At 38.3% G+C, this 22,845-nt stretch overlaps 1 pseudogene; it reads left to right on the plus strand.

Annotated features, from left to right (window-relative positions):
* Nucleotides 1-22,845, plus strand: part of LOC133242605 (NADH-ubiquinone oxidoreductase chain 5-like) — a 61,755-nt pseudogene that overhangs the window by 16,104 nt on the left and 22,806 nt on the right.

Raw genomic sequence — 22,845 nt, forward strand, 5'->3', positions numbered from 1 at the left:
CTATACTCAAAAACCTCTTTTTCCCATGACTTAAAGGATAATCTGAGTTCCTTATTCTGGCATTCAAGGTCCTCTGTAATCAGGGCCCTCCTCACCATCCCATCTTTTCTCCTTTGATTTCCTACCCCAAGCAGCATGGTTCAGTTCAGTGCAGTTTAGTGCACTTGCTCAGTCATGTCCGACTCTTTGTGACCCCATGGACTGCAGCATGCCAGGCCTCCCAGTACATCACCAACTCCCAGAGTTTACCCAAACTCATGTCCATTGAGTCAGCGATGCCATCCAACCATCTCATCCTCTGTTGTCCCCTTCTCCTCCCACCTTCAATCTTTCCCAACATTAGGGTCTTTTCACATGAGTCAGCTCTTCACATCAGGTGACCAAAGTATTGGAGTTTCAGCTTCAACATCAGTCCTTCCAATGAACACTCAGGACTGATTTCCTTTAGGATGGACTGGTGGAATATCCTTGCAGTCCAAGGGACTCTCAAGAGTCTTCTCCAACCACAGTTCAAAAGCATCAATTCTTCTGCATTCAGCTTTCTTTACAGTCCAACTCTCACATCCATACATGACTACCGGAAAAACCATAGCCTTGACTAGATGGACCTTTGTTGACAAAGTAATGTCTCTGCTTTTTAACATGCTGTCTAGGTTGGTCATAATTTTCCTTCCAAGGAGTAAGCGTCTTTTAATTTCATGGCTTCAGTCACCATCTGCAGTGATTTTAGAGCCCCCCAAAATAAAGTCTGCCACTGTTTCCACTGTTTGCCCATCTATTTGCCCTGAAGTGATGGGGCCAGATGCCATGATCTTAGTTTTCTGAATGTTGAGCTTTAAGCCAACTTTTTCACTCTCCTCTTTCACTTTCATCAAGAAGCTCTTTAGTTTTTCTTCACTTTCTGACATAAGGGTGGTGTCATCTGCATATATGCCATCTATAATCATGGGCTCTAGAGTCACGCCATCTACATTCAAATCCTGAGCTGCCATTTATTGACTGTTTTCTGTGACTCAGTTCTCTCATTTGTAAAATGGGATATTAATAGTACTTACATTATAAGGTTCTTATAAAGATAAAAATTGATTAAATTCATATAAGACTGCAGCCATGAAATTAAAAGACGCTTACTCCTTGGAAGGAAAGTTATGACCAACCTAGATAGCATATTCAAAAGCAGAGACATTACTTTGCCAACAAAGGTTCGTCTAGTCAAGGCTATGGTTTTTCCTGTGGTCATGTATGGATGTGAGAGTTGGACTGTGAAGAAGGCTGAGTGCCGAAGAATTGATGCCTTTGAGCTGTGGTATTGGAAAAGACTGTTGAGAGTCCCTTGGACTGCAAGGAGATCCAACTAGTCCATTCTGAAGGAGATCAGCCCTGGGATTTCTTTGGAAGGAATGATGCTAAAGCTGAAACTCCAGTACTTTGGCTACCTCATGCGAAGAATTGACTCATTGGAAAAGACTCTGGTGCTGGGAGGGATTGGGGGCAAGAGGAGAAGGGGACGACAGAGGATGAGATGGCTGGATGGCATCACTGACTCGATGGACGTGAGTCTGAGTGAACTCCAGGAGCTGGTGATAGACAGGGAGGCCTGGCATGCTGCGATTCATGGGGTCGCAAAGAGTCGGACATGACTGAGCAACTGATCTGATCTGATCTGATCTAAGCACAATGCCAGGCAAATAGTGTTCAGTAAATGGTAGTTCTTACCATGATTACACAAAATGTTTACCTCAGATGAGATTTCCATCTGCTGGCTTCATATTCCTATTTTCTCATTTTCTTTGATTGTTTTAGTCCTTATCTATCAAATTTCTACTTGTTTTTGTGGTTACCTCTGATGGTGGTATGGCAGTCACAATTTACCGGAAATGGGAGATTTCTGGGATGTTGGTAAGGTTCTATATTCAATAATTATTTGCATTAAACATGTGTATGCATTTGTCAGAGCTCAGCAGCAAATATCCTTTTACTATTTGATTTTAAATGTATATAAGCTTACCTCAGAATAACTGTAAACATATAGTGAACTTTAGTTTAATAACATGCATGGTGAAGTGTTTATAGTGCTAAAGAGTATGAATGTCTGATACTTTAAATAGCTTAATGGATGGATAGAGGGATAGATAGGTAGATGAATATATGATAAAGCAATTTAAGTAAAATGTAAGTGGTAGAATCTAGGTGGTGGGCATATGGGTATTCACTATAAAATTCTTTTAATTCTGTTTTATGCAGGGTCAATTCCATAGATGTGTGATCTGTGCAGTCACACAAGGTCTTATGCTCAGAAGGGCTCTGTGCTTGGTTTAATGTTTTACTGTCACTCTTCTGAGATTCTTAATAATTTCATCTTTGAACTTCTGTTTTGTAAGTGAAGTCCAATGGGACAATGGAACATGCACATAAGCTTAAGTGTGTCTACTGTTCCTTGCCACCCCATCTGTATATAGTGTTTGTGATGCTGCATGACCATAGAGTTCTAGAGGACCCACAATGTGTGGGAGTTCAGCAAGACTCGAAATGAGTACAAGGTAAAAAATTTAAGTATATAACTCAGCAAGTGGGAATGTTGACAACCCCAAAAGCTATGCTTTTCATGCAAGCTAAGAGCTTGCTTCAAATGTAAAAAGAAGGTAATGAAATTCTAAGAAACATCAACAGCCAAGGAACCCTATCATTTTTTCTTACTCACGTTACTTCCCTGTATTACCTAACCATTATTGCTGGACATGATGATATAGAAATAAAGAGAAAGACAAGGCAATCCATAGTTCCTTTTCATTTTACTTCTTTATTATCAAATCACTAAATCAAAGAATGTTGGTAGAATGTGTGCATATAAAAAAGTGAAATAAAAAAATAGTATCTGTGCTGTATTTCCACTGTTCTGGTAAGAGTGAAACACATGTGCATGTGAGAGCTCTGAAATATGAATGTTTAATTTTGGTGATTCTGCATGTGAATTAGATAAATGTTCTTGTATTTGTACTTAAAACATACTGCATAATATAAAGAGGAACAGTAAAACTCATGCTAATAATTTAAATTTTAAGTTATTCTTTACTTAGAATAGTATAAAATAACAAATAGAAAACACGACAAGTTGAGAGAGAGCAAATGAGTGAAAGAGTGTGCACACATGCCCAGAAAAATGAAAAATACTTTTTATTTTAGTGCCTCTAGCTGGATTTTCCCCTTGTATTTTGAGTGAGGGAGCCTTTGCACTCAGCCCCACAAATTATGTAGCTGACCCTGGCTATCTATTTAAAGTTTCTCATAGTGCAATATTAGGGGGAAAAAACCCTACTTGTTCTTTAGATTTGAACTCAGAACTTCTGTGAAACTTTGTTTTGCAGATTAAACCAAGGCAACTTTTGAGTTTTTTAATTCCTAGTGTAAATAATCAACTCTGTTATTAGCTGGCGATGTAACCCTGAAAAAATTTTTGTCCTCTCTGAATATCTTTACTTGTGCAGTGAAGAGGTTTAACTACATGGTCCTTTCTAAAGATCCTTCAAATTGGGAGACTACTTTTCTCATTTATACCATTTAAAAGTCTTTCCAAGTACAACTGAATGATGTTTGGAAATGCATATAGGCCATGTCCCCCTAGTGAGTGTAAACTTTTGGAGAATGAGCCTCTGCTTTGTGTATTTCATGATACATAGTTGATACATAGTAACTGTTGTCTTAATTAAGCAAATGAATGCGTGAGTGAGTGAATGAGGTCAGCATTATTTGTATTTAACCTCACAACTGCTTCAGAAAGCAACCATTTTCTCCATTTTATTGTAGGAAGGTTTTGTACCAAGCTTATGCAGTGGAAAATATGAATGTGATATAAGGTGACACTAATACTGCCCTGGGACATCAACCAGCCTCTTGGGACCATTCTTCCCACTGCCTGGAAAAAGTTTCCCTATTTCCCCACCTTGTCTTCTGTGCCAAAGTCTTGAACTCCTATCTCACACCCTCAGGGAAAGGTAAGCCCACCTTACCTCATTAGGCTCAGTGTTGTGTGCCCAGTTCAGAGGCCCATAAAGAATTGGGTAATGAATAGAGTGCCTTATGTAGGTTGAAAACTCAGCACCACAAGAGCCTTTTTAAACTTTCATCTATACTGGAGCCTTTTGTTTCCCACACCCATCGAAAGGGCGGAGTAAGAAGTGGGGTAGGGAGAATAATTTTGTGAAATCCGTATCAACAGAAGAGGGACCTGGGACTTTGGAGAATCTAGGCTGTCCATCTGCTTGCTGCTAGCCAGAACACATTGGTGGCATTATAATAAACCAGGCTAACCCCAGTATCTCCAGAGCCCACTGCCCAATCCTATTTTCCATTTTCACAAGCTCTACTCATCACTTCTCAATGAATCATGTAGAATTTTCCATCTGGGCTTATTATTAGTTTCCCTGAATGACCCTTAAAAAGTTCATATTTGAATCCATGGATCTGTCTGAGCATGAAGCGGGCCTCATACATCACTGAACACTCATCTACTTAGAAGGTCGGGACCTTGGCATGGCTGGGTGTTGATGTTTTTATGGATGGAAAATGTTGGCTTGCATTCTATCAGTAACCCCCACAGAGGTGATATTAAGATTTAAGGATATAATCATTTGGAAAATGCTTGATTGAAGCCAGCTCTAGTCTCATTTATATTTTGGAAAAGGAAGACAATGATGTGTACTATAGAAATGACTGACTGCCCCTTCACTCCTGTTGGACAGGGTTAGAGGATGACCACTTTGGCAATGTCAGCAAGTAGGAAATTCAAGTAAGAGACCCAATAAAAGATCAGGAGCAGTAGTGGAAAGAGCCTTAGTTGGGAGTCGGTAGATCTGGGCTCTGGTTCTGCTTTGCTATACTCTCACTTGCTCACTGTGTGACATTTGACAAGCTTCTTTCTCAGAGTTATGTATACCTATGGCTGATTCATGTTGATATATGGCAGAAACCAACATAATATTGTAAAGCAATTGCCCTTCAATTAAAAATAAATAAAATTAAAAAAAAGGATGGCCTTTTGTGGTCCCAAAGGATCTTCCCAATTCTGTGACATTGGAGAGAATAAATATTGTGACTTTGGAGAGAATAAACCTTCCTTTAGTTGGTTTAAGAGTGTAAAACTTGGAGCCAGACTGCCTGCATTTATATCTTGGACCCACTCTTTCCTGGTTATGTGAACTTAAGGAAATCATTTAACCTCTTTGTGCTTTAGTATCTTCATTTATAAAATGGGGATAATAATAGTACTTGTATAAGATTGTTATAATGATTAATTGTTTCAATTTATGTGAACCATTTAGAATATTACCTGGCACACAGTAAGTGCTAAAACAAAATGTTAGCTTTCATTATTATTATAGGAATCCTTCCCTGGGCTATCATATGAAATAAGGGTAGAGTATCTGGGATTCCATGCTCTCACCTTTTCATCCTCTCTGAGAAGAGAGACCACACAGTGATTGCTTCCTTAGGCCTCTGGAAACATACCTCATCTCTCTTTGGGGAAGACCACTTTCTGCCCCTCAATGTATAGTGGTTGCCATACAGGGGCCTCAATCTGAACCTCTTTAGAAAACAATTATTCTGGGATTTTGTCCTGCTTCCTCAATCCGGAAGGTCCTGCCCATTTTTCCAAGTGTACTTCTCTACCATCAACCTGGCTTTTACCTTCTCCCAGCTGAGATGGTCAGTGGTGGGGAGTAGAGGGGAGTGAGGTGGGGATGAGACAATTAGGAAAGAAAGGATTTGTTTCCATTAAGGGTTTCTGTGTCTTTGGGACATCTATGTGACCTATCCATGTCCCTGGCTCTTCCTTTTTCCAGTGACTATCTAGTTTATGCAAATAAATGGATCAATTAATACTAGCAAATTAAATGATAGCCCCTGTAAAGTAACATTTGAGTTTGAACTTGGGTTAAAGTAATATGGAATGTTATGGTCAGAAGGGGCCTTAGAAATTATATAATCTAATTCCCTCCTTATGTAGTATATTGAGGAAACTGAGGCCCAGAAAAGGGATGAGACTTGCCCAGGATCATAAGGCAGAAATGGGACTAGAATCTAGGGAATTTGATACTTAGCTGTAGGCCCCTTTCCTATATGAATTTGCCTCTGGGGGTAAAATTACTTAACCAAAAGAAGTGATTATAAGCATATTGGAGTGTAAGTAGGTGAATGGAGATGTTTTGGGATAGAGAGTCCTTTTGGTTCTCTCCCAGATCCCTCATAGGCTATTTCCTATTTTGCCTTCAAACAGGATCAGGCTTGCTGATGCTCAAAGCAGTCTAGAAGAGCCAACATTTCAGAGTTCCACATTCCCTTTGCTGGGTAGGACCAGGAGAAGTCTTGCAGCTGGATTTCCTGTCTCCAGGACCTGGGAGGAGCTTGTTATCCTGGAGTAGTACACAAAACTCTTGGCAACTGCTTTAAGGTGCTTGGTCACATCATCCAAAGACAACAAAGAGATATGAATAGAATTAGCAAAAGAGTGAATCAGGGGTCACTGTCTGGTTTTCCTCTGCAGCTAATCTATGGGAGTGACAGAGCAATAAGAACAAAGCACAATGTGAGCCCTTGGCCAACAAAATAACCTAATAAATAGAGGTTGCACACCCCAGAGAGCACAGTAGAATTTCTGGCAGGATAGGGCAGTAGTCATTCTGAACAAACAAGATATTAATTTATGTCTAAGCAGAACAAGGTTAGAAATCTACTTCACATTCCTCTTGGAGAGTATTTCAAAAAAATCAATGAAGTCAGTTTCTTCCATGTGGAGACAAGGCAGAAAAGCCATACACACGGCCTTTCATATATAGATCCTAAGCCACTGCACTGGCAGCCCCAGGCAAAAACCCTAAGGTAGCAGTGTCTGGTGCTGACTTGCCATACCAGATCAATTGTAGAAACAGTATTTTCTGGATCAACACCAAAATCTAGATTGCTTGGATGGAGCTTTGTGTATCTGTACCAATAGCTGACCAATTTGACATTCCAGCTTTATCAGAAAAGCTTAAACCTATTTTTTCTTGCCTATATTCTCTTCCTGTCTAGAATAGCCTTTCATCTGTGACCCATTAAATTGTCATTTTCATTCCATTTAGTTTTTCCCCCAAATCTTACTGCTTCCACCTCAAAAATTTCCTCCAAAGGAAGAGCAATAGAAGAGGAACCATCATGGATTCTTGATCTTGGAGCTGGAGGATTTTACAAAGAACATCTAGTATATTCTCTTGAAGCACCTACTTTTTAAGTTTCAACTAATATTTATTTTCTTGTCACCCCCAATTCTATATGCCTATTCTCATCTCCAAGCTACAAATAAGTATATCAAGCTGTCTGCCACTTGGCTGTATACTATAGGTACCATAAACTCAACATGTCCAAGGTGGAATGCATTATATTACCTCTTAAACATGATTGTACCGGTGAGGTTTTGGTTTCATTTGATGGCACCATTATCCACCCAATCATTCAACCTAGGAAACTACAGAGTTGTCCTTGAACAGCCTCCTTCCCTTATCTATCAGATCCAAGTACACTGGCAAATTCTGTTTCTATCTCCCAATTATATTTCAAACCCATCTACTTTGTATTTTCACTGTCTTAATTCAAACACTCACCACTTCATATCTGAACTACTCAGACAGTCTCCTAACTAATGTCCCTGTCTCCAACTTGGTCTCGCTCCACTTAATCCTTCACACTGCCAAAATAATTTTAAATCGGATATGGGTTTCTGGGTACCTAAAATCCTTTTGTAGGCTACCCATCACCATTAAGATAAAGTTGAACTTCTTTCACAACCTGCAAGGCCCTCATGATCTTGCTTGTGCTTATTTCATAAGCTTTTTTTTTTTTTTTTTGCCATCTTCTGACTTGCTCTGTAAGCTTGAGCAACACTGAACTTCCTGAAGTCCCCTATAGGTACTATTTTACTTAAAACATCTATAAATTTATTTGTACTGTTTTTATCTTCTTGAATCAGGTCTTCTCAACTCATTATTTTGACTGGATAACTTTTTATTACTTAGATCCAGGAGATTTTCCAGACTAAGTGAGACGGTATTCCTGTGTGATCTCACAGCATCCCATTAAATTCTATATCTCTTTACCACACTCTGTTTGCCTGTCTTCCCCACCAGATTAGATGGCTCTTGAGAAAATAATGTCTTATTTTTCTGTGTATCCTCAGTGTCTAACACACTGTTTGACATAAAATAGATATTTAATAATTGCTTTCTGAACAAATGAAAATTGCAGATATAGATTTAGTTATTTTTAAATTTGCCTAGCCTTTTAACTTCAACTGATTTCTCACTCATTGATTCATTCTGTTTCTCCCCCAAAGTCCATGAGGATGGGTGGGTACGTTTGTGTGCATGCATGTTTTATAGAACTGTTTTTTTTTTGTGTGTGTGTGACTCTTCTGAGACTTTAAATGATAAGAGCAGCAAATTTGAGACATCTTATTTTGCAAATACAAAAATTGAGATACAAAGATGCTATATAACTTGCCTCAGATCATGCAGCTAATAAATAGTGGAACCAAAATCCTGATTTCTAGACTCTCATCCTGGTAATCTCACCCACCACATCCTCTTCCAGTCTTCTCAAATCATGATCTTTCAGCATTTGGACACATCAGAGAGAGGTTATTAATATGACTGAGTTTATTTTGCACTTTGTTTTTCTGCTGATTTTCTTTTTAAAATTAAAGCAAAATTCTTGAGACATAAAATTAACCATTTTAAAGTGTACAATTTAGTGATATTTTGTATACTTGCAATATTGTTCAAACATTACTTCTATCTGGTTTCAAAATATTTTCTCATCCTATGAGGAAACTCCATACTCATTAAGCAGTCACTCCGATTCCCCCTTCCCCTCAGCCTCTGGCAACAACTAATTTGCTTTCTGTTTCTGTGGATTTATCTATTCTAAATTTCTAATATAAATAGAATTGTACAATATATGACCTTTTGAATATGGTTTATTTTATTTAGAAAAATGTTTTGAGGTTCATCCATGTTGTAACATGTACAGATGCTTCATTCTTTCTACATCTGAATAATATAAATGTGGTATGTATATACTACATTTTGTTTATGCACACACTGATGGACACATATGAATTGTTTTCCACTTTGGATTATCATTAATAGTGTTACTAAGAACATTCATGTACAAACATTTGTTTGAAGACCTGTTTTCAATTCTTTTCTGTCTGTGCATACAAATAGGTTTGCTAGCTCATATGGTAATTCTGTGTTTATTTTTTGAGGAAATTTCAAATGGTTTTCCATAGTGGCTGCACCATTTCAGATTCCTACTAGCAAGTAGCAATGTTTTAAATTTTTCACATCCTCATCAACACTTCACATCTCATTTTGGTTTTGTATTGCACTTCCCTGATGGCTAGTGATGTTCAGCATCACTTCATGTGCTTATTGACCATCAGTGTCAGTTCAGTTCAGTCACTCAGCTGTGTCTGACTCTTTGTGACCCCATGTACTGCAGCACAACAGGCTTCCCTGCCCAATACTAACTCCCTGAGCTTGCTCCAACTCATGTCCATCAAGTAAGTTATGCCATCCAACCATCTCATCCTCTGTCATCCCCTTCTCCTCCTGCCTTCAATCTTCCCCAGCATCAGGGTCTTTTCAAATGAGTCAGCTCTTCGCATGAGGTGGCCAAAGTATTGGAGTTTCAGCTTCAGCATCAGTCCTTCCAATGAACACCCAGGACAGATCTCCTTTAGGATGGACTGGTTGGATTTCCTTGCAGTCCAAGGGACTCTCAAGAGTCTTCTCCAATTGCTGCTGCTGCTGCTAAGTTGCTTCAGTCATGTCGGACTCTGTGCGATGCCATAGATGGCAGTACACTAGGCTCCTCTGTCCCTGGGATTCTCCAGGCAAGAATACTGGAGTGGGCTGCCATTTCCTTCTCCAATGAACGCAAGTGAAAAGTGAAAGTGAAGTTGCTCAGTCGTGTGCCCGACTCTTAGTGACCCCATGGACTGCAGCCTACCAGGCTCCTCTGTCATGGGATTTTCCAGGCAAGTGTACTGGAGTGGGCTGCCATTGCCTTCTCCAACACCACAGTTCAAAAGCAACTGTTCTTCGGTGCTCAGTCTTCTTTATGGTCCAACTCTCACATCCATACATGACTACTGGAAAAACCACAGCTTTGACTAAAGGAACCTTTTTCAGCAAAGTAATGTCTCTGTTTTTTAATATGCTGTCTATGTTGGTTAAAGATTTTCTTCCAAGGATCAAGCATCTTTTAATTTCATGGCTGCAGCCACCATCTGCAGTGATTTTGGAGCCCAAGAAAATAAAGTCTGTCACTGTTTCCATTGTTTCCCCATCTATTTGCCATGAAGTAATGAGACAAGATGCCACAATCTTAGTTTTTTGAATTTTGAATTTTAAGCCAGCTTTTTCACTCTCTTCTTTTTCACTTTCATCAAGAAGGTTTTTAGTTCCTCTTTGCTTTCTACCATAAGGGTGGTGTCATCTGCATATCTGAGGTTATTGATATTTCTCCCAGCAATGTTGATTCCAGCTTGTAGTTCATCCAGCCCAGCATTTTGCATGACGTACACTGCATGTAAGTTAAATAAGTAGGGTGACAATATATAGCCTTGATATACTCCATCTGTATATCTTCCCTGAAAATATGTCTATTTAAGTCCTTTGTACATATTTAATTAGATGGTTTATATATTTTTTGTTGAGCTAAAAGTGTTTTTTATACAGTATACTGGATACTAGACCTTTATAAGTTAGATGGTTTGCAAACATATTCTCCCATTCTGTGGTTTGTCTTTTGACTTTTCAGTAGTCTCTTAGTGGGCAAAAAGTTTTTTTTTTTTTTTTTTTTAAATTTTGAAGAAGTCCAATTTATCTATTTTTTCTTTTTTTAATATTTCTTATACTTTTGCTATCATGTATATCTAAGAATCCATTGTCAAAACCAAGGTCATGGAAATTTACCCCACGTTTTCTTCAAATGGTTTTAAGGGTTTAGCACTTACATTTAGCTCTATGATCCATTTTGAGTTAATTTATGCATATGGTATGAGGTAAGGGTACAGCTTTATTCTTTTGCATGTGACTATGCAGTTTTCCTAGTATCACTTATTTAAGAGACTATTCTTTCCCCATTGAATGGTCTTGGTACCCTTTTAAAAAAATCACCTAACTTTATTCGGCCATAGAAAAGTAGGAAATCCTACAATTTGCAACAACATGGATGAAACTTGAGGACATTCAATTCAGTTCAGTCGCTCAGCTGTGTCGGACTCTTTGCGAACCCATGAATCGCAGCACACCAGGCCTCCCTGTCCATCACCAACTCCCGGAGTTCACTCAGACTCACCTTCATCGAGTCAGTGATGCCATCCAGCCATCTCATCCTCTGTTGTCCCTTTCTATTCCTGCCCCCAATCCCTCCCAGCATCAGAGTCTTTCCCAATGAGTCAACTCTTCGCATGAGGTGGCCAAAGTACTGGAGTTTCAGCTTTAGCATCATTCTTTCCAAAGAAATCCCAGGGCCGATCTCCTTCAGAATAGACTGGTTGGATCTCCTTGCAGTCCAAGGGACTCTCAAGAGTCTTCTCCAACACCATAGATCAAAAGCATCAATTCTTCGATGCTCAGCCTTCTTCACAGTCCAACTCTCACATCCATACATGACCACTGGAAAAACCATAGCCTTGACTAGATGGACCTTTGTTGGCAAAGTAATGTCTCTGCTTTTCAATATGCTATCTAGGTTGGTCATAACTTTCCTTCCAAGGAGTAAGCGTCTTTTAATTTCATAGCTGCATTCACCATCTGCAGTGATTTTGGATCCCCCCAAAATAAAGTCTGACACTGTTTCCACTGTTTCCCCATCTATTTCCCATGAAGTGGTGGGACCGGATGCCATGATCTTTGTTTTCTGAATGTTGAGCTTTAAGCCAACTTTTTCACTCTCCTCTTTCCCTTTCATCAAGAGGCTTTTTAGTTCCTCTTCACTTTCTGCCATAAGGGTGGTGTCATCTGCATATCTGAGGTTATTGATGTTTCTCCCAGCAATCTTGATTCCAGCTTGTGCTTCTACCAGCCCAGTGCTTCTCATGATGTACTCTGCATATAAGTGAAATAAGCAGGGTGACAATATACAGCCTTGACATACTCATTTTCCTATTTGGAACCAGTCTGTTGTTCCATGTCCAGTTCTAACTGTTGCTTCTTGACCTGCATACAGATTTCTCAAGAGGCAGGTCAGGTGGTCTGATATTCCCATCTCTTTCCGAATTTTCCACAGTTTATAGTGATCCACAGAGTCAAAGGCTTTGGCATAGTCAATAAGGCAGAAATAGATGTTTTTCTGGAACTCTCTTGCTTTTTCAAAGATCCAGTGGATGCTGGCAATTTGATCTCTGGTTCCTCTGCCTTTTCTAAAACTAGCTTGAATATTAAGAAGTTCACGGTTCACGTATTGCTGAAGCCTGGCTTGGAGAATTAGGCTAAGTGAAATAAGTCAGATAAAGACAAATCCCTTATGATCTCACTTACATGTAGAATCTTAAAAAAAAAGAATTCATAGATAGAGAGAATAGATTGGCAGCTACCAGAGGAAAAGGGTGAAGGGTGTGTAAAATAACTTAAGGGGATCAAAAAGGTACAAACTTCTTGTTACCAAAGAAATAATTCTTGAGTATTTACTATACAGCATAATATGGCACCCCACTCCAGTTATCTTGCCTGGAAAATCCCATGGACGGAGGAGCCTGTTAGGCTGCAGTCCATGGGGTCGCGAAGAGTCGGACATGACTGAGAGACTTCACTTTCACTTTTCCCTTTCTTGCATTGGAGAAGGAAATGGCAACCCACTCCAGTGTTCTTGCTTGGAGAATCCCGGGGATGGGGGAGCCTTGTGGGCTGCTGTCTATGGGGTCTCACAGAGTCAGACATGACTAAAGCAACTTAGCAGCAGTAGCAGCATAATGATTATAGTTAATAAAATCGTATTACATATTTGAAAGTTAAAAAAAGTAGATCTAAAAAGTTCTCATCACAAGAAAAAGAAAGAAACTGAGTGTTGACAGAAATTAACCAGGCTTATTGTGATGATCACTTCACAACATATACATATATTGAATTATTATGTTGTATACCTAAAACTAATATAGTGTTTTATGTATACATATCAATTATATCTCAATATAAACACCTTAAAATCAATTAACCATACAGGTATGGGTTTGTAGATCACTTTGGGGATTATTAACATCTTAACAATATTAGCTCTTCTAATCCATGAACATGTGATATATTTCCATTTATTTATGTCTTCTTTCATTTTTTTTCAGCAGTGTTTTGTAGTTTACAGTGTACAAGCCTCTTATTGTCTTGGTTAAATTTTTCCTAAGTATTTTATTATTCTTGATTTTGTTGTCAATACAACTGTTTTCTTATCTTCATTTCTGGATTTTCTAAACAGATTTTCTGAGTCTTGGTTTTATATCCTGCAATATTGCACAATTTGTTTCTTATCACTAATAATTTTTTCTGTGGATTCTGCAGAATTTTCTATACATGAAACGATACTATCTGTGAATAGAGATGGTTTTACTTCTTCCTTTCCAATTTGGATTTTTTTTATTTTTTGTTTTAATTGATCTGTCTAGAACTTTCAGTACAATACTGAATAGCAGTGGGAAAAGCAGATATGCTTCCTTTTCATTTTAGAAGAAAAGCTTTCAGCCTTTGATGAACCACTGAGTATAGTGTGAGCTGTGAGTTTTTCACATATAACCTTTATTATATTGAGGATGTCTCCTATTCCTAGTTTCTGGAGTTGTTTTTTTTTTTTTTTTCAGGAAAGCATGTTGCATTTTGTCAACTGACTTTTCCTGCATCAAATGAAATGACCATGTAATAGGTGGTGGAGACACTGCTACATGCTCTGCCAAATGGGACACGGAGGATAAAGTCAGTCATGTGAGCACTGGGGGTGATGCCAGTTTAGAGTTCCTGGAAAGTAAAGTTTTCCTGGAGTGGATGCTCTCAGCAGTGTTTAGTACTTTCCTGCCTTTTGGTTCCTGTGCATAGCCCGCCCCCCCCCCCCCCCCACTTTTAAAAAATTTTTTGGATGGCTGTTTCTTTTTCAAAAAAAATTATTATTGTTATTATTATTATTTTTTTACTTTACAATATTGTATTGGTTTTGCCATACATCAACATGCATCCAGTTCCTGTGCATAGCCCTTAAGTCAACATAGCACTGTCTGCATCTCCACTTGGCATTAGCTAATGTCTTCCCCTTTGTCAAGAATCAGCTAGTGACCAAGAGATGTAATGCCAGGAACCCTCAAACAGTTGCACAGCATCTCAGCTCATCTTTACTGCACCCTGGATTTGCCTACATTCTTTAAGTCCCATTTGAATTTCTTAGAAACTAAACCATTGTGCATTCTAGAGTACATATATTTATATTATGCCTGTTAAAATAAAGTGGCCTGTGTCAGCTTAGTTCTCTTTCTGAAGTAGCTTATTCTGACTAGCTTTGTCATTGTTTCACCACTTGGCATGGGAACAAGATGAAATTCCAATTGTTGGTAAGGAGGGAGATGAAGTTGGTGATCTATTAAATAAATAAAAATATCCGTTGAAAGTCAAAAAAAAAAAAAAGAAATGATCATGTAGGTTTTTTCTTCATTCTACTAATATGCTATATTACATTGATTGCTTTTTTAAAATGTCAAATCACTCTTGCATTCCTGTGATAAATTCCTGTTGGTCATAATGTATAATTCTCTTAATATGCTACTGGATTCGATTTGCTAGTATTTTATTTAGCATTGTGCATCTATCTTAAAAGGATATTAGTTTGTAGTTTTCTTTTCTTGTGATATCTTTGACTTCAGTATCAGAGTACCTATGACCTCATAGTATAAGTTAGGAAGTATTCCCTCTTTGTCTATTTTTTGGAAGAGTTTGAGAAAGACTAGTATTAGTTATTCTTAAATGATTTGTGGAATTCACTATGAAATCATCTGGTGATTGGCTTTATTTTCTTGAAAGTTTTTTTATTATTATTACAGAATAAATCTCTTGTCTTTTTTTGCTATTTCACTTTGACTCAATCTAAGTAATTTTCTATTTCATATGGGCTTAGTTTAAGTAATTAGTGTGTTTCTAGGAATCTGTTTGTTTCATCTAAGTTATTTCAATTGGTGTAAAATTGCTGATAGTATCTTCCATTTGGCTATTCCTGAGTTGTATCTTTTTAAGATAAACCAATGAGCTAAAATTTCTACCAACTCATTTCCCTTTCTGGTGTTCCAATCATGTGTATGGGAGAGGAGTCAAGATGGTGGAATAAGAGGACATGGAGTTCACCTCCCCACACAAGTACATCAAGAATACATCTACAAATGGAACAATTCTCACAGAGCATCTGCTGAACACTAGCAGAGGACCTTGGGCATCTAAAAGGTCAAGAAAAATCCCTAATACAACCAGGTAATATGAAAGAAAGGAAGAAAAAAAAAGGAGAAGAGGAAATAGGATAGGACCAGGACCCCTGAAAGTGGGAGCTGAAGGAGAGGAGTGTTTTCCACACTCAGTGAATCTCCCTCACAGTGGGAAAACCATCTGGGGTAGGGAGGAGCTTTGGGGGATTAGAAGGGAATGCAGCAACTAGTCGGTGGAAGACAGGTCAGAGTAAGATCTACATACATGGTTTGTGTTGCAACCCTGTGCACCCCAGCCTGAGTCGTGTGTCTCTTGGTGTAGAGGGGAGCTGAGTGCTGGAAAGTAGGCATTGCAGAGTGTACTCATGGAAGGAATAGTTGTTGGTTGTGAAGAGACAACCTGAAAGGATGCAAAAAAAGAGCCCCACAACAGGGAGAGTTAGTGGAAGAACCCCGTGCTACCATAGAGCCAGGGTGCCATTGTTAAGTGGCACACAAGGAGCAGGGCTGCAATTGCAGCCTCGTTCCCCACCAATAGCCCCTACCTCAGCAGGCACTAGGAGGGGTTAATGCCTAAGCAGGCTTGCCGGGCCCTAAAGCCAAAGACTCCTCTGGCCACGCTGGTACAGGTAGGCCCAAGTGCTGCCCATGTCAAAACCCCTTTCAGTCACACTGGTCCCGGCAGCCACACCCATAATGCCTTCAGCCCTGCTGGACTATGCTGGCACATGTGCTCCAGGGAAGCCTCTGGAGCAGATGCTGGTGGGAAAAACATATGCAGAGGTGGGGCTGAAACCACACCTAAGCCCCAGGGGCTATACAACTAGGAGGAAGAGCTGATCTCTCCTTGTGGCTATAGGAACTGTGGAGTTACACTTCCACTGATGGCTTGCTAAATCCAGCACCTGCAGAATATCTCAGTGGACAACAAATGCTCCTGCAGCTGAGATGGCACTGGCTTTAGCAGTTGTAGGATTTGTGGGCATGTACATGAAAGGATTGGGCCAAGCCACAGTTTGTGCTGTAACCACAACTACCAGAGAGGCCCAGGTGCACAACAACTGCATTCCTGGGACTTAACTTCAGTAGACCCGTGCCAGTGGCCTGGTGCAAACAATATCTGAGTCAGCAGGGTTAATTTCTGGCATATCCATGGTTAAGGTGGTACCAAGAGCAGTGCAGCAATTGTGTACTTTGTGAGCCCACACAATAGATGACAGGGGACACAACAGAGCATAGTCAAGGGTGAACATCTCCTGGAGAGGAAAATGCAGTGGCTTTTCTGCTAGTGGGAGTGATCCAATCCTGATTACCCGATACCAAAGACCAGAAACCCAACTAAGAAATGACTACTTCAACAACTAGGTAATACATCATGCCTCTGACAGGGCAGTGACTACTGCAGAACAAAGGTGAGGCTCCCCTCAATATTCACCTCACTTATCAGAGAGCAGGCACCAGAAGCAAGAGGAGCTATGGTCCTGCAGCCTGCAGAAAAGAAGATCACAAACACAGTAAGTGAGACAAAATAAGATGACAGAGAATTTTTTTGCAGAACAAGGGGCAAAATAAAAACCTGTAAGAACAACTAAATGAAAAGGAAGGAGATACACAATTTACCTAAAAAAGAATTCAGTATAATGATAGTGAAGATGATCCAAGATCTCAGAAAAAGAATGGAGATACAAATTAAGAAGATACAAAAAATGTTTAACAAAGAAGTAGAAGAACTAAAAAACAAACAGAGATGAACAATATAATAACTAAAATGACAAATACTCTAGAAAAAATCAGTAGCAGAATAACTGAGGCAGAACAGATGAGTGAGCTGGAAGACAGAGTGATAGAAATCACTACTGTGGAATAGAATAAAGAAAAAAGAATATAAAGAAATGAGGACAGTCTCAGAGATCTCTGGGACAGCATTAAATACACCAACATTTGAACTATGGAGGTCCCAGAAGAAGAGAAAAAGAAAGGGCCTGAGAAAATATTTGAAGAGATTATAGTTGAAAACTTGCCTAATATGGGAAACGAAATAGTCACCCAAGTCCAAGAAGTGTGGAAAGCACCATACAAGATAAACCCAAGGAAGAACATATCAAGGCATATATTAATAAAACTAACAAAAATTAAATACAAATGAAAATATTAAAATCATCAAGGGAAAAGCAACAAATAACATACAAGGGATTTCCTATAAGGTTATCAAATGATTTTTCATCAGAAACTATGGAGGTCAGAACATAGTGGCAGGATATATTAAAAGTGATGAAAAGGAAAACCTACAACCAAGAATACTCTACCCAGTAAGGCCTTGATTCAGATAAAATGGAGAAATCAAAAAGGTAACAGAATTCAGCACCACCAAACTAGCTTTACAACAAATGGTAAAGGAACTTCTCTAGGCAGGAAACAGAAGAGAACAAAACAGAAAGAGATAAACAAGACCTACCTACAAAAGCAAATACTAAACAATTAAGAAAATGACATTGAGAACATACATATTGATAATTACCTTAAATGTTAATTGACTAAATGCTCCAACCAAAGACATAGGCTGGTTGAATGGATACAAAATCAAGACCCTTATATATGCTGTTTACAAGAGACCCACTTCAGGCCTAGGGACACACACAGACTGAAAGTGAGGGGATGGAAAAAGATGCTCCATGAAAATGAAAATCAAAAGAAAATTTGAGTAGCAATACTCATATCAGACAAAAATGTTGTTCAATCACAAAGCCATGTCTGACTCTTTGTGACCCCATGGACTGCAGCACCCCCAGCCTCCCTGTCCCTCACTATCTCCTAGAGTTTGCCCAAGTTCATGTCCATTGAGTTGGTGATGCTATCAGACAAAATAAACTTTAAAATAAAGACAGCTATGAGAGACAAGGCAGGTCACAACATTATGATCCAGGGATCAATACAAAAAGAAGATATCCCAATTGCAATATATATACACCCAAAATAGGAGCACTTTTGGGTGTGTGTGTGTATATATATATATATATATATATATATATATATATATATATGCACTTTAATATATAAGGCAAATGCTAACAGCCATAAAGGGGAAATTGACAGTAGCACAATATAGTGGGGGATGTTAATATTTAACTTTCGCCAATGGACAGACCATCCAGACAGAAAATTAATGATGAAGCACAGGCCTAAAATGACACATTAGGCCAAATAGACTTAATATTTACAAGGCATTCCATCTGAAAGCAGAAGAATACACTTTATTCTCAAGTGAACACAGAACATGCTCTAAGATAGAACATATCTTGGGCCACAAATCAAGGGTCAGTAAATTTAAGAAAATTAAAATTGTATCAACCATCTTTTCTGACTACACTGCTATGAGATTAGAAATCAATTACAGGGAAAAAAGCTGGAAAAATCACAAACATATGGAGGCTAAGCAATATGTTACTAAATAACCAATGGACCACCAAAGAAATCAAAGAAGAAATAACAAGTACTAGAAAAATATGACAATAAAAACATGGTGATCCAAAACCTATGAGATGCAGCAAAAGCAGTTCTAAGAAGGAAATTTATAGCAATACAATCTTACCTCAACAAATAAGTGGAATCTCAAATAGACAACCTAACCTTACACCCAAAGCAACTAGTGGAGGAAGAACAAACAAACCCAAACTTAGTAGAAAGAAAGAAATCATAAAGATAAGAGCAGAAAAAAATGAAATAGAGATGAAAAAATAGCAAACATAAATGGAACTGAAATCTGGTTCTTTGAGAAGATAAACAAAATGGATAAATCTTTAGCCAGACTCATCAAGAAAAAGAATGCCAAAGAATGTTCAAACTACCACACAATTGTGCTCATCTCACATGCTAGCAAAGTAATGCTCAAAATTCTCCAAGTGAGACTTCAATAGTATGTGAGTTGAGAACTTCCAGATGTTCAAGCTGGATTTAAAAAAGGCAGAGGAACCAGAGGTCAAATTGCCAATATCTGTTGGATCATAGAAAAAGCAAGACAGTTTCAGAAAAACATCTACTTCTGCTTTATTGACTACACCAAAGGCTTCAGACTGTGTGGATCACAATAAACTGTGAATACAAGACCACCTTACCTGTCTCCTTAGAAACCTGTATGCTGGTCAAGAAACAATGGTTAGAACTGGACATGGAACTATAGATTGGTTCCAAATTGGGAAAGGAGTACATCAAGGCTATATTTTGTTACCCTGCTTATTTAAGAGTACATCATGTGAAATGCTGGGCTGTATGAAGCACAGGCTGGAATCAAGATTACCAGAGGAAAAATCAATAACCTCAGACATACAGATGACACCACCCTTATGACAGAAAGTGAAGAAGAACTAAAGGGCTTCTTGATTAAAGTGAGAGGAGATTGAAAACCCTGGCTTTTAAAATTCAACATTCAAAAAGCGAAGTTCATGGCATCCAGTCTCATCACTTCATGGCAAATAGATGGGGAAGCAGTGGAAACAGTGACAGACTTTCTTGGGCTCCAAAATCACTGCAGATGGTGACTGCAGCCAGGAAATTAAAAGACACCTGCTCCTTGGAAGAAAAGCTGATAAACCTAAACAGCATATTAAAAAGCAGAGACATTACTTTGCCAACAAAGGTACGTTTAGTCAAAGCTATGGTTTTTCTACTAGTAATATATGGGTGTGAGAGTTGGACCATAAAGAAAGCTGTGCACTGAAGAATTGTTACTTTTGAACTGTGGTGTTGGAGAAAACTCTTGAGAGTCCCTTGGACTGCAAGGAGATCAAGCCAGTCCATCTTAAAGGAAATCAGTCCTAAATATTCATTGGAAGGACTGATGCTGAAGCTGAAGCTCCAATACTTTGGGCAACTAATGCAAAGAACTGATTCATTGGAAAAGATCCTGACGCTGGGAAAGGTTGAAGGCAGGAAGAGAAGAGGACAACAGAGGATGAGATGGTTGGATGGCATCACCGACTTGATGGACATGAATTTGTGGAAGCTCCAGAAGTTAGTGATGGACAGGGATGCCTGCCTTGTTGCAGTCCATGGGGTTGCAAAGAGTCAGACACGACTGAGAGACTGAACCGAACTAATCAAGAAAAAAAGGGAGAAAATGCAAATCAATAAAATTAGAAATGAAAAAGGAGACGTTACAATGGACACCACTGAAATACAAATATTAAGAGAATTCTACAAGCAACTATATGACAATAAAATGGACTACCTAGAAGAAATGGACAAATTCTAGGAAAGTACAACCCTTCAAGACAGAACCAGGAAGAAATAGAAACTATGAACAGAGCAAACACAAGTACTGAAACTGAAAGTGTGATTTAAAAACTCCCAGCAAACAAAAACCCAAGACCAGATGGTTTTACAGACAAATTCTATCAAACATTTAGAGAAGAGGTAACAACTTATTCTTTTCAAACTCTCCCAAAAATTGCAGAGGAAGGAACCCTCCCAAGCACATTCTATGAGGCCATCATCTCCTGATACCAAAACCAGACAAAGATATTATGCAAAAATGAAAATTATAGGCCAATATCATTGATAAACATAGATGCAAAAATCTTCAATAAAACACTAGCAAACTGAGTCCAGCAACACATTTAAAGGATCATACATCACAAATTAAGTGGAATTTATCAGGAGGATGCAAGTATTCTTTAATATATACAAATCAATCAACGTGATATACCACATTAACAAATTGAATTGAAGAATAAAAGCAATGCTATCATCTCAATAGATGGAGAAAAACCTTTTGACAAAATTCAGCACCCATTCACGATAAGAACTCTCCAGAAAGATGGCACAGGGGGAACCTACATCAATGTAATAAAGGCCATATATGACAAACCCACAGCTAACATCATACTCAATGGTTAAAATATGAAAGCATTTCCTCTAAGATGAGAGACAAGACAAAGATGTCCATTCTTTCCACTTTTATTCAACATAGTTTAAAAGTCCTAGCCACAGCAGAGAATACAAAGAAATAAAAAGAATAAAAATTGGATAAAAAAGTAAAACTGTCACTGTTTACAGACGACACTATATTATATATAGAAAATCTTAAAGATGCCACCAGAAAACTAGAAGAGCTCATCAATGAACTCGGTAAAGTTGCAGAATACAAAATTAACATACAGAAATCTCTTGCATTTCTATACACTAACAACAAAAATCAGAAAGAGAAATTCAAGAAACAATTCCATTTACCATTACATCAAACAGAATAACATACCTTGAAATTAACCTAGTTAAGGAGGCAAAAGACCTGTACTCAGAAAACTATAAGATACTGATGAAAGAAATCAAGAATGACAGAAACAGAGAGATGACACAAACAGATGTTCTTAAATAGGAAGAATCAGTGTTTTGAAAATGAATATACTACCCAAAGCAATCTACCGATTGAATGCAATCTCTATCAAAATGACAATTTTTTTGCAGAATTAGAACAAAAAAATATTAAAATTGTATGAGCACACAAAAGATCCTGAATAGCCAAAGCAATCTTGAGAAAGGAGAACAGAGCTGGAGGAATCAGGCTCTTTGACTTCAGGCTATACTACAATATAGATTAATGGAACAGAGTAGAAGGTCAAGAAATCAACTCACACACTTATGGCCACTATAACAAAGGAGGAAATAATATACAATGGAGAAAATACAGTCTTTTCAATAAGTGGAGCTGAGAAAACGAGACAGCTATACTTGAAAGAATGAAATTTGAGCACTCCCTAACACCATACACGAAAATAAACTCAAAAGGGATTAAAGACTGTAAGTCTGGATATAGAAAACACTTAGAAGAAACCATAGGCAGAACAATCTTTGACATAAATGGCAGCAAGATCTTTTTTTTGATTCACTGCCTAGCATAATTAAAATGAAAAATAAATGATATCTAATTAATCCTATAGGCTTTTTGCACAGCAAAGGGAACCATGAACAGAACAAAATACAACTTTCAGAATAGGAGTAAATATTTTCAAATGAAGAAACTCACAAGGGATTAATATCCAAAATATACAAACAGCTCAGGCAGCTCAATATAAAAAAAAAATACCCCAATCAAAAAATGATTGAAAGGTCTAAATAGACATTTCTCCAAAGGAGACATATGTATGGCCAAAAAAAAAAAACAAAAACAAACCACAGAAAAAGATGCTCAACATCACTAATTATTAGAGAAATGCAAGTTAAAACTATAACAGAGTATCACCTCACATCTGTCAGAATGACCATCATCAAAAAAATCTACAAACAATAAATGTTGGAAAGGGTGTGGAGAAATGGGAACCCTCCTACTGCTGTTGGTGGGAATGCAAATTGGTACAGCCACTATGGAG

This window comes from Bos javanicus, chromosome X (genome assembly GCF_032452875.1).
Source record: "Bos javanicus breed banteng chromosome X, ARS-OSU_banteng_1.0, whole genome shotgun sequence".
NCBI lineage: Eukaryota > Metazoa > Chordata > Mammalia > Artiodactyla > Bovidae > Bos > Bos javanicus.